The sequence below is a fragment of the Suncus etruscus genome, chromosome 8, assembly GCF_024139225.1.
Source record: "Suncus etruscus isolate mSunEtr1 chromosome 8, mSunEtr1.pri.cur, whole genome shotgun sequence".
Classification (NCBI taxonomy): Eukaryota; Metazoa; Chordata; class Mammalia; order Eulipotyphla; family Soricidae; genus Suncus; species Suncus etruscus.
In genome coordinates this window covers 58,198,937-58,215,920 of record NC_064855.1, presented here as the reverse complement: position 1 = coordinate 58,215,920, position 16,984 = coordinate 58,198,937, and positions in this window count along the sequence as shown.

The following is a 16,984-nucleotide window of genomic DNA, read 5'->3' as shown; positions in this document are numbered from 1 at the left end:
CTGGGCCCGTCTTGGCCCTCTCAGGAGAGGTTCAGGAGACAGAAGAGTAGAGAAACATGCAAAGACGACAGGTCCCCTCAGTCTCTCCCAAATGGTAATCTCACAGCAGGGGCAGACCTCTTCTGCCTACCTTCACAGACAAAGGATCTGCCTTTCTGCCAGGGCATCTCTAGTAGCAGGTTTTCACTCACTCAGTCTTTCTTGGCCTTTCGGCTTGGGAACCTCTAGGAGATAGTTTTTGTTGGGCCCTTCTTGACCTTTCAGGAGAGGTTCAGGAGACAGAAGAGTAGAGATACACGCAAAGACCGAACATTCCAAACTTTAAGCAGAGAACCCTGTGCCTCCAGTTGATACAAATCCACAGCACATCAGGCTCTTTAGGGTAGCTCCCAAGGACAAGAAGCATTAGCAATTCTTCTTTTCTAGGAAATTGCCCTTAAAGAAAATGGCTGAGAAAATTGTACTTCTTTTTTAATTTATATTGTGGTTAAAGTGGAAAATTATATTTTAAACACTTACCATTTTCATGTCTTTTTCGTCATTACAAAGCACACACTGTGCAGAGAGAGAGGCAGACTCCTGGTAAGGTATCATTTCTTTATCACGCATATGAAAGGGCTTCAGTGGGTCTGGGTTGTTTTTGTTGGGTTTAGTTTGGCTTTAGAGATACACTAATCACTCCATGATTAACTCCTATTGTGACCTTTCTGGTTTTGTTTGATTCAAGTAGTTCTTAGGGCTTACTTCTGATTCTGTGCTCAAGGTGAAACTAAGTGGATCATAAGGGGTAACAGAGAATGAGCCTGAGTAGGCCATGGGCAAGACAAGCTCTTTATCCACTGCACTCTTTGGACCCTTCATTGGCTATGGTTTTGGTTCTTTTGTCACTTTTGTGGGGTTTTGCAAGTGGTGGTCCAAAGATTTAAGATCAGGAAACCTAAGGGATTCTTCCTAGTGATTCTCAAGCAACTGGGCTGGTAGCTCAATGCAAGGGTCTGAGGATGTGGTGCTTCCTGGACCTTGTGGTGGTGGGATTACCCAGAACCTCAAAAGCACTCTGGGCCTTCATGGCTACACCCAGGACCAGATTTACTTGGGGTTTTGGTGAAGTCATCTCTTAAAGGTCGCCTGCAACCTTGAGACCAAAGTTGAGACCCTGTCTGATCCTGGCCAAAAATTCTCAACCACTCTGGGATCCCTGGCTCATCAGCTCGCTGATCAGGGTAGAGAGGTTCCATTTGATTGTGGCGAGGAATGTCAGAAGCAACTTCTTTTCCTAGAAAGAGCTAAGTGTGACAAGTTACATTCAGAAACAGCAGGCCAGAGTTTTGTCCAGTTCTTTCTGGCTAATGCCCTGATCCTGCTCATGCTAAGACTTCTCTATCACTCAACCTCCCCAAAACCTTTGCTAACAGAGCCCATCCTCCACATAGCCCAGAGTCAGTTATTCTTGCTAACCCATAAGGAGGTACTAATAAAGAGGAATATTTGAGCCAACCCAGAGGTGTCCAAGCCCACTCTCAGTTTCTGTGTTTTGGGATGCTGACTTGGCTGCATCCAGAAGATGGTGGCGACTGAATGGGTCTACCTGAGTACATGGGAAATGAGGACACAGATCATAAGATTAGTCTCCTCTTCCCTGGCTCCTTTGTCTGCTGGTTTGAGTTCTTGTACCCAGGTTAAGTGTACTGACTTGTGGCTCCTGGCCCTCCCACAGAACAGTGTTTGAGGAAAGTGGTTCATTCTGCAGATGGCTAGCTTTGTGTACTGCCTCACTGTCAAGGATAACTGGACTCTAGAAATTGAGAGCTCACAGGACCTTCCCAATGTGCTGAGTGTCCATGGGGCTGAAATCTCTGTGCCTTACCTGCTCAGTGATAACTACATTGATTCTTTGGTGTCTTTCTTAGCGGAGATTTTGTCATGTGTATTTTCAGCTCTCTGTAGATAAAGTCTGGGAGTGCTGGTCTCACAGAAGGTCTGACACTTACCTTAGCTCTGGAGACTGTTGACTATCAATTTGCTCCTCATTTGGACATATACATAGATGACCCCCCAGATACTCCCCCCCACTAGAACTCCTCCCAGGAGGCTGAGTTTATTCAGCAAACTGGAGAAAAGGATTTCCAGCTTGAATAATTTTTTTTCCTGGTCATCTACTTATGTGAGGGTCTTGATTTTTTTTGGGGGGGTTGGGGGGTTGTTTTTTGGGGGGGGTTGGGCCACACCCAGTGATGCTCAGGGGTTACTCCTGGCTATGCGCTCAGAAATCGCTCCTGGCTTGGGGGACCATATGGGACGCCGGGGGATCGAACTGCGGTCCGTCCTAGGCTAGCGCAGACAAGGCAGGCACCTTACCTCTAGCACCACCGCCGGGTCCCTTGAGTTTTCCTAAAGAAACCACAATAAGGTATTCCTTGACTAGGAGGACTACATGGTCAAGTCTTTGAATTGAATTCTGTTTCTCACTTGGGTGCTGCTGACATGACTTCCAGGTCCAAAAGCTTCTGGGTCTGCCCCCTAAACCCTTGTTGCTCTTGTGCGGAACAAGCTGCTCTTGTTCCCCGGTGGAAGATAGAAGGCAGTAGACAAAGGCAGGACTAGGACAGGTGCTGATTGAATTGATGGCTGGTTAGATGAGAAGCCTCTGGAAAGATCAGAGGGTCTTAGAGTCAAAGTAGTCCCAAGCTCTCTGCTGCCCCTTCTCATTTACAAAGGACAGAATAGGGACTGATCAGGGAGTCTGCAGTGGTGTGTACTTTTGGAGTAGACAATGATAAAGCTCTTCAAGAATTTCCCTGTGGATTTTGACTGGGGCTGCAGAGAAGTGCTAGAACATCCAGACTAGGAGCTCAAAGCTGTAGCCCAGACTGGGATTCCCAGGAGAGGAATCCTGTAGGGACTGCCTGTACCTCAGTACATGGGGACACAGCCTGGCCAGAGAAAGAGACTGAGTCACTTCCCACAAAGGACCTTGCTCTACAATATCCTACTTCTCTTTCAAAATGAGTATCTATTCCCACCCATGCCACTACCCCACCCTGAAATTCTCACTTGCAGGTCAACTCCTTTATGGCTCTGAAAGACTATAGGTAGAGGGAAAGTCCTAATTGCATTTTCCACAATAGCTGTCCATACAGAGAGACCCCATGGGCTTGGTAGGAAGAGTGAATCTCAGGTTTTTGATGGGAGAAGCCCCAGAGAAGAATGGAACCATGAAGGCTAGCACTGGCCCTGTTGTTCCTCCACATAAAGTCTGAAGGAGATGACCATTATGGAGACACACACCTGAGACCAGGCAAGACAGACCTTCAGTTGTCCATCCAGTTCATAGAGGCCAGCAAGTTCACTTAACACATTCGCAACTGCACTCTTATATGATAAGAGTGGATTCTCAGCTTAGATCGTTTTTCTCCTTACAGTCTTGGGAGGTTTGAACATAGAAAGTTACTGAGTGTCAGCCTCCAAGAGAGGTTCATCCAGCTCCATGCCCAGCTCATTTATACACTCCAGTTTATGCAGCAACATATTAGAAGAGGGACTGGTCACCCAAATATGATGACTGAAACCAGGAATCTTGGATACACGCAGCTCTGTCAGTTCATAGGCCCTCCGAGGCAAAGTGCTTGGTGCTGTACCAGCTTGGCAGGAATCTGTCTTATGCAGAGGCAGGCGATATGGTATATGGAACACTTTCCAAGATGCGCTCCTTCTCCCAAAAGAGTCTTTTCATCTTGATTTGTTGACTATTAAAGAATTTTCTGTATGAGTCTTACTTTACCTATTTATCTTACTTGTATAACAATCAAAACAATAGGAATCTCCCCCCACTTGTGCTCATAATGCTCAGCTTGGCAGTATGATCCTGTTGGTTCAGTGCTAGAGGACTACCAGGGCCACCCCAAAGATCCCCAATAGGCAGATGGTAAAAGGGATTAAACATTGGACTTCTCACATGCTCTACCAATTGAGCTAATGTTCCATGCCCATGTTCATGGGCCAGGGATGAGCTCAGCAGCAGAGCATTTACTTGCTATGTTTGAGGCCGTGGTTTAATTGCCAGTACTGCCAAAGAAAAAGGGTAGAGAACAAGACCAAGAGTGCAAATTAGTGGTAGAGGAGTTGTCTTGAGGCCACAAGTTTGACACACAGCATACCCTGTTTTTTATAATATGACTTCCCCCTCTCCTCGAAATTGTGGATCTTATGAGACTTCTCCCACCCAGACATTGAAATAACATTAAAATCTTTATTTTTATTTGTGAAACACTCCCAGCAGTGACCAGGGTCCATTCCATGCAATGCTCGAGGAACCACAATTCATGTCTCTAGTTGCTCTCAAAAATTTTTTTGGAAGAAATACTGTTGCTTCTTGTAGACATCTTTTCATTTCTGGGACATACTAAGAGGTGCTGAAGGCTTCCTTCTGGCTCTGTGCTCAGGGATTACTCCTGACATTGCTCAGATGACCACATAGGGTACTGGAGATCAAACCTAGGTTGGTTGTGTGCAAGGCAAATGTACTACTGCTCAGCCTAGAAATAATGGTTATTCTATGTTGCCTCACAAACCCCTTGCTTATGAGTCTTCCCCTCCCAATAGGAGCACCTTTATACTGTCATTCAGGTCCTTCTTTTTGCCTGAATGATTTTCTAGATGCTTATCTCCTGAATTATGCCATTTTCACCCATCCTTTACCCTTTACTTTTTCAATGCTATTTTTACCAGAGGTGTTTCCTCCAGTTCTAAGGCAAAAACTCTTTCGAGAAAGATAGCTCCATGCCAGCATTGGTGCAGAGACCCTCTCCAATGAGACCACTACTTCTTCTTAGGAATCTCTTCATACTTTACCCCAGCTTCTGGCACAGAAGTTACCATAAACCTTTACTCCTTTTATAATGTTCCAGGTGTCCTAGAATGTTGCACAGGGGAAGGGGGCTTTTTTTTTTTTTTATGACTGAGGCCCAGCTGCAAATGTGTTTATTATTTTGAAGAATAAAGTATAAAAAAATTTTAAAAAGAGATGACCTCAGCTTTCTATCATAGGATAAATTCTTTTAGGGCCACCTAGAGCAATAGTTCTCAACCCATTCCAACTGTGGTTCCCTCCTGAATTTGTTTCCCTCCACAACAGTTTTTTTCACACAGTGCCAGGACCACACACATGTAAGAAAAGTGCTCACACTAAGCTCTATTTCCATCTTTCCTGCTAAGAGTTCTTTTTATCTGTGTGAAGTAAAACAGTTTTATTGAAGGAGGTTACTGATTCTTTCTCTTTGGGAGGGGAGGGATACGCCCAGCAGTGCTCAGGTGTTCATATGCCAGAGATCAGTGCCAGTCCAAGAACTGGGATCAGCACATGCAAGGCTATAATCTTAGCCCCTGTACTCTCTCCCCCTCTCTAGCTGAAGGCTTTGGGAGAGAGAGAAAAAAGAGAAAGAAGAAATGCCATGAGTAAAAAAATATGCTCCCTAAAAGGACACAGACAACAGAAGATTATCAGGAAATAAAAGGGGGAAAAACATGCACCTAAGGTGGGATGCAGGCAATTCCAGAATGCAGTGTGCTTCTGTCAACAGTTCTCATATTCTTTCACTCTCCATACCACTAAAATGATCTAATTTTACCTGCACAATGATGGAGACATGGCTAGCAGCTGAGGATAATCCGAGAGATAGGACTAAGTTTTAGTTTGACTTTTCACAATTTCGCTCTCTTGAACCATTGTCAGCCAAGTTTCTCTATAGACCTTGAAGCTTACTTCTGTGCCTGAGTAAGTGAAAAGCTGTCTCTAGATATCTGGATAGAGAACAGGAAGAGGGGTAAGAGTGTCAGGATTAATGGGCCATAGAAATACTCGTATAGGGGCACTTCAGAGTTTCAAGTGACCTCAGTTCTGAGGCCTGTTTTGGAAATAAAAGCTGGTCAACATTCTAGTCATCTCACAAAATTTGGGACAGGTGCAAGAATCAAGAGCTTTGGTTTTCAGCAAGCTAAACAACTTCAGGATGAACTGGCTGGTTAACGTAATTTAGTAAAGAGAGAAGGATGATAAGCAAGTCTGAGACTCCAAGTTCTGGCTGGTGTATGTATTATTGGACCTTAAAAACTATTAGCTGGTTACCAGGGCCTAAGAGTTGGGTCTGAAACCAGCTATTCTAGTATCACTTTCTTGATTAAAGACACCAGATATTTAAAAGTCTGTCAATTCATGAGCTTCCCTATGCAGGGCAGTTGAATTCCCTTAAAAATGTTGAAGATGAATTTGACAGGAAGTTTTTAATTTAGATTCTTAATCACATTTTAAAAAAATTTATTTCTCAGTCATAAAAAGAACAGCCCCTTTTTACCTGTGCAACATTTCTACCACCAATGCCCCCCCATCTTCCTTCTTTCCAACCCCTGCCTGTATTTGAGACAGGCATTCTACTTCTCTCACTCAAAACATTGTCATAATAGTGTAGTCATCTCTCTAAACCCACCACTCCATGTGGTGAGCTTCACATTGAAAACCAGTCCTTCCAGCCCTTATTTTTTATGTCTCTGGGCACTATTACAATAGTATCTTTTATTTTTCTTAAAAATCACAGATGAGTGAAACTATTCTGTGTCTATCTCTCTTCCTCTGACTTATTTCACTGAGCATAATAGGTTCTATGTACATCCATGTATAGAAAATTTCACGACTTTATCTGTCCTGACAGCCACATAATATATTCTACTTTCCATTCTGTATATGGACTACTCCATTGTCTATATTTACCACAGTTTCTTTAGCCATTTATTTGTTGAGGAGCATCTTGGTTGTTTCCAGAGTCTGGCTATTGTAAATGGTGCTGCAACGAATATAGGTGTAAGGAAGGGATTTTTTATTGTATTTTTGTGTTCCTAGATTATATTCCTAGTAGTGGTGTAGCTGGATCATAGGGGAGCATTCTGGTATTTCTTCATAAATGTCTGTATCCTCTTATCTTCGTTGTTATTGTGTGATGCTCTTGATGCAGTGACAATGTGCCTGGCTGTGGCAGAAGCACATTCTTTGTTTTGTGCCACAACTGGCAGCACTCAGGGCTTACTTTTGGCTCTGCGATCAGTAATCACTCATGATGGATTCCGGGGACCATATGGGATGCTGGGGATTGAACTGAGATCAGCCATGTGCAAAGCAAAAGCCCTACCTGCTATATTATCACTTGGGCCCCATTTCTTAACCTTGGAGCTTGCACTTTTCTTAATCCTTGGGGTGCCCTGCTTCAGGCCCGTTCATCTGGAGCTGGACCCCTGCAAAGGTGCTAGCCTTGCATACTATCAACCACATTCAATCCATAAAGCATTCCCTCAAGCACCACAAGGAATGATCCCTGAGCACAAGGCCAGGGAGTAAGTCCTGAATATTGCTGGTATGACAACAACAAAAAAAGGTGTCTTGCTATCTTTTTTTTTTTTTTTTTCATGATTGAGTTTTAATCATACAATGTCCAACACTCACCCCTTCACCAGTGCACATTTCCCACCATCAAAAGTCAGGCATTTCTAAAAGTTTAAATCAACCACAAACTACCCTTGTAGATGAACAATTTTCCAGTCTCATTTACTGGTTTCACTGGTGATAACTAGCAAGTATAAAAAAAATTTTTTTTCTTTCTTTTTTTTTTTAATGCATAATTTTTTTATTTAAACACCTTGATTACATACATGATTGTGTTTGGGTTTCAGTCATAAAAGGAACACCACCCATCACCAGTGCAACATTCCCATCACCCAAGTCCCAAATCTCCCTCCTCCCCACCCAACCCCCGCCTGTACCCTAAACAGGCTCTACATTTCCCTCATACATTCTCAATATTAGGACAGTTCAAAATGTAGTTATTTCTCTAACTAAACTCATCACTCTTTGTGGTGAGCTTCCTGAGGTGAGCTGGAACTTCCAGCTCTTTTCTCTTTTGTGTCTGAAAATTATTATTACAAGGGTGTCTTTCATTTTTCTTAAAACCCATAGATGAGTGAGACCATTCTGCGTTTTTCTCTCTCTCTCTCTGACTTATTTCACTCAGCATAATAGATTCCATGTACATCCATGTATAGAAAAATTTCATGACTTCATCTCTCCTGACAGCTGCATAATATTCCATTGTGTATATGTACCACAGTTTCTTTAGCCATTCGTCTGTTGAAGGGCATCTTGGTTGTTTCCAGAGTCTTGCTATGGTAAATAGTGCTGCAATGAATATAGGTGTAAGGAAGGGGTTTTTGTATTGTATTTTTGTGTTCCTAGGGTATATTCCTAGGAGTGGTATAGCTGGATCATATGGGAGCTCGATTTCCAGTTTTTGGAGGAATCTCCATATCGCTTTCCATAAAGGTTGAACTAGACAGCATTCCCACCAGCAGTGGATAAGAGTTCCTTTCTCTCCACATCCCCGCCAACACTGTTTATTCTCATTCTTTGTGATGTGTGCCATTCTCTGGGGTGTGAGGTGGTATCTCATCGTTGTTTTGATTTGCATCTCCCTGATGATTAGTGATGTGGACCATTTTTTCATGTGTCTTTTGGCCATGCGTATTTCTTCTTTGTCAAAGTGTCTGTTCATTTCTTCTCCCCATTTTTTGATGGGGTTAGATGTTTTTTTCTTGTAAAGTTCTGTCAGTGCCTTGTATATTTTGGAGATTAGCCCCTTATCTGATGGGTATTGGGTGAATAGTTTCTCCCACTCAGTGGGTGGATCTTGTATCCTGGGCACTATTTCCTTTGAGGTGCAGAAGCTTCTCAGCTTAATATATTCCCATCTGTTAATCTTTGCTTTCACTTGCTTGGAGAGTGCAGTTTCCTCCTTGAAGATGCCTGTAATGTCCTGGAGTGTTTTGCCTATGTGCTTTTCTATATATCTTATGGTTTTGGGGCTGATATCGAGGTCTTTAATCCATTTGGATTTTACCTTTGTACATGATGTTAGCTGGGGGTCTAAGTTTAATTTTTTGCAAGTGGCTATCCAATTGTGCCAACACCACTTGTTGGAGAGGCTTTCCCTGCTCCATTTAGGATTTCCTGCTCCTTTATCAAAAATTAGATGGTTGTATCTCTGGGGAACATTTTCTGAGTATTCAAGCCTATTCCACTGATCTGAGGACCTATCCTTATTCCAATACCATGCTGTTTTGATAACTGTTGCTTTGTAGTACAGTTTAAAGTTGGGAAAAGTAATTCCTCCCATATTCTTTTTCCCAATGATTGCTTTAGCTATTCGAGGGTGTTTATTGTTCGAAATGAATTTCAAAAGTGTCTGATCCACTTCTTTGAAGAATGTCATGGGTATCTTTAGAGGGATGGCATTAAATCTGTATAATGCCTTGGGGAGTATTGACATTTTGATGATGTTAATCCTGCCAATCCATGAGCAGGGTATGTGTTTCCATTTCTGTGTGTCCTCTCTTATTTCTTGGAGCAGAGTTTTATAGTTTTCTTTGTATAGGTCCTTCACATTTTTAGTCAAGTTGATTCCAAGATATTTGAGTTTGTGTGGTACTATTGTGAATGGGGTTGTTTTCTTAATGTCCATTTCATCCTTATTACTATTGGTATATAGAAAGGCCATTGATTTTTGTGTGTTAATTTTGTAGCCTGCCACCTTGCTATATGAGTCTATTGTTTCGAGAAGCTTTTTGATAGAGTCTTTAGGGTTTTCTAAGTAGAGTATCATGTCATCTGCATACAGTGAGAGCTTGACTTCTTCCTTTCCTATCTGGATTCCCTTGATATCCTTTTCTTGCCTAATCGCTATAGCAAGTACTTCCAGTGCTATGTTGAATAGGAGTGGTGAGAGAGGACAGCCTTGTCTTGTGCCAGTATTTAGAGGAAAGGCTTTCAGTTTTTCTCCATTGAGGATAATATTTGCCACTGGCTTGTGGTAGATGGCCTTCACTATATTGAGAAAGGTTCCCTCCATTCCCATCTTGCTGAGAGTTTTGATCAAGAATGGGTGTTGGACCTTATCAAATGCTTTCTCTGCATCTATTGATATGATCATGTGGTTTTTATTTTTCTTGTTATTGATGTTGTGTATTATGTTGATAGATTTACGGATGTTAAACCAGCCTTGCATTCCTGGGATGAAACCTACTTGATCGTAGTGGATGATCTTCTTAACGAGGCATTGAATCCTATTTGCCAGGATTTTGTTGAGGATCTTTGCATCTGCATTCATCAGTGATATTGGTCTGTAATTTTCTTTTTTGGTAGCGTCTCTGTCTGGTTTAGGTATCAAGGTGATGTTGGCTTCATAAAAGCTATTTGGAAGTGTTTCTGTTTGTTCAATTTCATGAAAGAGTCTTGCCAAGATTGGCAGTAGTTCCTCTTGGAAAGTTTGATAGAATTCATTAGTGAATCCATCTGGACCTGGGCTTTTGTTTTTCGGCAGACATTTGATTACTGTTTTGATTTCATCAATGGTGATGGGGGTGTTTAGATATGCTACATCCTCTTCCTTCAACCGTGGAAGATTATAAGAGTCCAAGAATTTATCCATTTCTTCCAGGTTCTCATTTTTAGTGGCGTAGAGTTTTTCAAAGTAGTTTCTGATTACCCTTTGAATCTCTGTCATATCAGTAGTGATCTCTCCTTTTTCATTCCTGATACGAGTTATCAAGTTTCTCTCTCTCTCTTTCTTTGTTAGGTTTGCCAGTGGTCTATCAATCTTGTTTATTTTTTCAAAGAACCAACTTCTGCTTTCGTTGATCTTTCGGATTGTTTTTTGAGTTTCCACTTCGTTGATTTCTGCTCTCAGCTTTGTTATTTCCTTCTGTCTTCCTATTCTTGGGTCCTTTTGTTGAGCATTTTCTAGTTCTATTAGCTGTGTCATTAAGCTACTCAGGTAAGCTCCTTCTTCCTTCCTGATGTGTGCTTGCAAAGCTATAAATTTTCCTCTCAGTACTGCTTTTGCTGTGTCCCATAAGTTCTGAGAGTTTGTGTCTTTATTGTCATTTGTTTCCAGGAACCTTTTTATTTCCTCCTTGATTTCATCTCGGACCCACTGGTTATTGAGCATGAGGCTGTTTAACTTCCAGGTGTTAAAGTGTTTCTTCTGAGTCCCTTTGGAGTTCACAAATAATTTCAGAGCCTTGTGGTCAGCGAAGGTAGTCTGCAAAATTTCTATCCTCTTGATCTTATGGAGGTATGTTTTATGTGCCAGCATGTAGTCTATCCTGGAGAATGTCCCATGTACATTGGAGAAGAATGTGTATCCAGGTTTCTGGGGATGGAGTGTCCTATATATATCCACTAGGCCTCTTTCTTCCATTTCTCTCCTCAGGTCTAGTATATTCTTGTTGGGTTTCAGTCTGGTTGACCTGTCCAGTGTTGACAAAGCCGTGTTAAGGTCCCCCACAATTATTGTGTTGTTGTTGATATTATTTTTCAGATTTGTCAACAGTTGTATTAAATATTTTGCTGGCCCCTCATTCGGTGCATATATGTTTAGGAGAGTGAATTCTTCCTGCTCTACGTACCCCTTGATTAATATAAAATGTCCGTCTTTGTCCCTTACAACCTTCCTGAGTATAAAGTTTGCATTATCTGATATTAGTATGGCCACTCCAGCTTTTTTATGGGTGTTGTTTGCTTGGATAACTTTTCTCCAGCCTTTTATTTTGAGTCTATGTTTGTTCTGACTATTCAGGTGCGTTTCTTGTAGGCAGCAGAAGGTTGGATTGAGTTTTTTGATCCATTTAGCCACTCTGTGTCTCTTAACTGGTGCATTTAGTCCATTGACGTTGAGAGAAAGAATTGTCCTGGGATTTAACGCCATCTTTATTTCAAAATTTGGTGTGTCTTTTGGGTAGTCTTGTCTTAGATTAGGTCTTTCAGTTTTTCTCTTAAGACTGGTTTTGTGTCTGTGAAGTTTCTGAGCTGTTTTTTTGTCTGTGAAACCATGTATTCTTCCATCAAACCGGAAAGTGAGTTTTGCTGGGTATAGTATTCTGGATGAAGCATTCATTTCATTCAGTCTTGTCACAATATCCCACCACTGCTTTCTGGCATTGAGCGTTTCTGGTGACAGGTCTGCTGTAAATCTCAGGGAAGCTTGCTTGAACATGATTTCCCCTTTTGATCTTGCTGTTTTCAGAATTCTGTCTCTATCTGTGGGATTTGTCATTGTGACTAGGATGTGTCTTGGGGTGGTTTTTCTGGGGTCTCTTTTGGTTGGTACTCTTCGGGCATGCAGGATTTGATCACATATATTCTTTAGCTCTGGAAGTTTCTCTTTAATGATGTTCTTGACCATTGATTCTTCCTGGAAATTTTCTTCCTGGGTCTCTGGGACTCCAATGATTCTTAAGTTGTTTCTGTTGATCTTATCATAGACTTCTATTTTCGTCTGTTCCCATTCTTTGACTAATTTTTCCATTGTCTGCTCATTTGCTTTAAGTTTTTTGTCCAATCTCTCCTGCTGTATGGAATTGTTATGTATCTCATCTTCCACAGCACCAAGTCTATTCTCAGCTTCTGATACCCTGTCCCAGAGCTTATCCATTTTGTCATTCACTTCATTTACTGACTTTTTCAGTCCTGTTAGTTGACATGTTATTTCAGTTTGGAGTTTTGTCATTTCTGCCTTCATATTTTCTTGGTTCTTATTAGTGTTCTGTTCAACTCGATCCATGGTTTCTTGGAGTCTGTTGAGCACCTTCCATATTGCTAGTCTAAAGTCCTTATCTGAGAGGTTGATTAGTTGTTCAGTCATTATCTGGTCCTCAGAATTGTCATCTTCATTCTCTATGTCTGATGCTGGCCTGCGTTGTTTCCCCATTGTCACACTTGTATTGTGGGTTTTTCTACGTGTTGTGGTGGTATTCATTGTCTATATGATGTAGGCAGCACACTCCTCTGGGTCCTCCCTTTCTGGATGGGCTGACTTGCCTCTAAGGGAGGGGAGTCCTCCGTGGATGAGGCCTCACACTGGGTCAAATCTTAGGCCCGAGCATGCAACAGAGAAGACAGTCCAGAGAGAAATGTTTGCTTCTGTGATATAGCGCCGTTCTTAGTGTGATTTTTCCTTCTTGTTGCAATGGAGTTCTTTCCTTAGAAAGAGTGCACGGCCGCGTAGCGAAGCGGAGCGGCCGTGCTCCTCTGAGCCTCTTTTTGCCCCACTCGCAAGAGTTTCACGCAAGAGGACAGTAGACAGACATAGACAGGTCACACTCACAGTCTTTCACAGCTGAGCCCCACTGGGCCGGTGTACTTTCGCGGATTTTCCCCGCCTGGTGTCACACACAGGGAGCCAGCTTTTGCAAAGGTTAGCAGGTTTTTATGCTCTGAAGTCCCTCCCTGAAAATGGCGTCTGGGCAAGCGAGGTTTCTGGAGGCTCTTTTTGCCCCACTCGCAAGAGTTTCACGCAAGAGGACAGTAGACAGACATAGACAGGTCACACTCACAGTCTTTCACAGCTGAGCCCCACTGGGCCGGTGTACTTTCGCGGATTTTCCCCGCCTGGTGTCACACACAGGGAGCCAGCTTTTGCAAAGGTTAGCCGGTTTTTATGCTCTGAGTGTGTCTTGCTATCTTAAGGATAAAATTGACTGAGCATCTGCTTTGTATACACAGGAACCCCAAATTCAATCTCCAGTACTACATAACTACCAAGCACTGCTGGGAGTGGTCCCAAGCAGAGAGACAAGAGTAGCTCTTGAATGCTGTGAGGCTACTAGGTATTAAAAACAAAAGATGAATCTTATATTTCCTACCAAAATACTCAAAATCTACCTGCAGCTTTTTTGCTAGTATGAGATTGAAATTTATTCCCAAAATATATAGCTCATAGCCACTCTTTTTAGATATAAATTTGTCTTTTATTTTCCAATAAAATTCCTAATGGCAGTAAATCAGAAATTAAAGGTCCCTATATAGTTGCATACTATGGTAGTTTCTAGCTAACAAAGCAAATAAAATCCACAGAAATTGTAGTTACGAACAGTTGGAGTAGAGGTTTTGAGCTTTGTATTTGGATTTAATAAGTATGTACTTGAGGGTCAGAGAGATAGCATGGAGGTAAGGCAAATGCCTTGCATGCAGAAGGACGATAGTTCTAATCCTGGCATCCCATGTCCCGAGTCTGCCAGGAGCGATTTCTGAGCCCCGCCAGGTGTGACCCCCCCCCCCCCAATGTGTACCTGAGATCACAACTCTATAGAAAAAAAAAAGGGAGTCTATTTCTTGGGTAGTTACTTTATAATATTCTTTGTTGGTTTTCATAACCCAATTGTTAAAAGTTTATTACCCAATAGTTACTTTTTGTTTTGCTTTTGGGTCACACCCAGCAGCACCCAGGGGATACTCATGGTTCTGTGCTCAGAAATTGCTCCTGGCAGGATTGGGGGACCATGTGGGATGCATGAAATTGAACCCTGGTCTGTCCCAAGCTGGTAGCATGCAAGGTATGCCCTACTGCTGTGCTATTGCTCTGCCCCCTAATAAAGTTAGTTAAAACTCAATGTCTCATATCTATATTTTAGGTCTCATTACTGAGCTTTGGTTCTGACTTTAATATCTAGGAGTAGATGCTAACTATAACTTGGGTCATTTGCCCATTCCTGTCTAATCAATCAGGGAATATCAGCAGGTGGCACACAAATGACCAGGTTTCTCACCTGATCCTTCAGGAAAAGTTTTCCATGGAACCATGTTTTTGTTGTTTGGGTTAGAATTAATGTATTAAGAGTTAGGGATTAGGGTTACAATCAGGTTTAGTTTTGGGTTTATGGTGTTAGTTAGGGTTAGGATTGTTAGGGCTAGGTATTAGAATTATGATTAGGATTTGATTAAGGGTAAAAAAAGGCTCAGGGGTTAAGTAACCTTAGTTTAGGTTTAGTATTTTTTGTTTTGTTGTTTTGGGGGGTCCACCGGGCAGTGCTCAGGGGTTACTCCTGACTCTGAATCAGAAGTTGCTCCTGGCAGGCTTGGGGGACTATAAGGGTTGCTGGGAATCTGAGGTCCATTGGGGTGGTGGCATGCAAGACAAATGCTGTGCTATCGCTTTGGACCCTAGGTTTAATATTAATGTTAGACTTAGGGTTAATGGAAGTGTAAGGGTTAGGGTTTACAGTAGGGATTACGGTTAGTGCTAGGTTTAGGCTTAGGTTTAGTATAACATTTTGGATTAGGGTTAAGTTAGGGCACTGATGGCTAACCTTATTGAGCCCAAGTGCCCAAACTGCCACACAAAGCCACAGAATTTCCTCAAAAGTGCCAGCAGGTCAATTAAACCTTAGTAACAAGATTTTTGTATCTAAAAACTATGGGGCAAGCACCGCATACCTTAATTGCAGACCTTCCCACGTGCCACCGCTGGCACGTGTGCCATAGGTTCGCCATTACGGAGTTAGGGTAAAACTGGTTATATTTAGTTTCAATTTAATCACCGTAGGGGCTGGAGTGGTGGCGCAGAGGTAGGGTGTTTGCCTTGCATGCGGCTGACCTAGGAACTGCAGTTCAATCCCCGGGTGTCCTATATGGTCTTCCAAGCCAGGAGCAATTTCTGAGAATCTAGCCAGGAGTAATCCCTGAGCGTCACCCGGTGTGGCCCGACCCCCCCCTCCCCCCAAATAATTTAATCACCATGTTTACAGAAATTTTCAGACTGGGGCTCCAGTCATAGTACAACCACCCTTCACCAGTGCAATTTTCCCATCACCAATGTCCCCTCATTTCCCTTCCCCACCCCAACCCCCTGTCTATCTCTAAGGTAGGCATTCTGCCTCTCTCCCTCACTATCACTGGCATGGTTATTGTCATTGTAGCTAGTGCTGCAGCTGCACTCACTGTTCTTTGTGGCAGTTCCCACATCTCTTAAGGTAAAAACTGGTATTTGAATTTGAAATGCAGCGATATTGTTGGAGCTGGATAGAACATGTAAGGTGCTTGCCTTCCATGCACCCAACCTGAATTCAATTCTCAGCATTCCATATGGTCTTCTGAGCACTGCTAGGAGGAATTCTTGAGTGTAGATCCAGGAGTAACTCCTGAGCACCACCCAAAAACTAAAAATCCAAACAAATATCGTGGACTTGGAAGTTCATGCATCATCTCATCTCGAAGCTATTTTGCTTGGAAAAAAACATATAAGTCAAATACACGACAGCTATTTTTTGGCATCTGAAGAGAATTAGATCTAGGACTCTTTAGAAACAGATTTTCACTAAATTCAGGAGGGGAAACAGTCTACAAAACTTTTGAAACAGAGTTTATCTCAAGTTTTCTTTCACTGAGGCATTTCACACTATTGCTCTGTGGTGAAACTAAACATTCTGAATATTGATAAGTTTCTCAAAAAGAAATATACCACGAAGCACACACCGAAGTGCTGAAACCTCAAATCAAGTCCCACTATAATGTATCTCAAAGGCAGGTTTCAAATTTATTTATTCATTGTGCATTAGTTATACTTTATATTTAAATGTGACTGGAAGAGTTACACATGTATTTTATTGAATACAAATTAGGTACACAGTTCAAAAAGAATAAAAACTCTAGTCTACAATGAGAAGTCAATAAATATGAGATTTGTGCTTGTATACAAATAGAATGAACATGGCTCTGTGATCATTAATCGCATCATGTTACACAGTTTTAAAGTCATATAATCTTTAACAATGACCAGATACTTATTTGAACTACCAGAATTGAAAACGTAGGTGTTGAAGCTGGAGCAACAGCACAGTGGATAGAGCATTGGCCTTACACATGACTGACCCAGGATTGATCCCTGGCATTCCATATGGTCCTCAGAGCCTGCCAGGAATGATTTCTGAGTGCAGAGCCAGGAATAATTCCTGAGCAATGCTAGGTGTGGTCCCCCCCAAACAGGGTGTGTTCTAAGTATTGTTAGTTCAAAGACATAGGAAACAATTATATTGTGGCTCTTTTTTAGTAGGGAGAACAATTCACAGTACCTAACTATCACGTACATTTCAGGAGATAAGATTTAATGCTGAA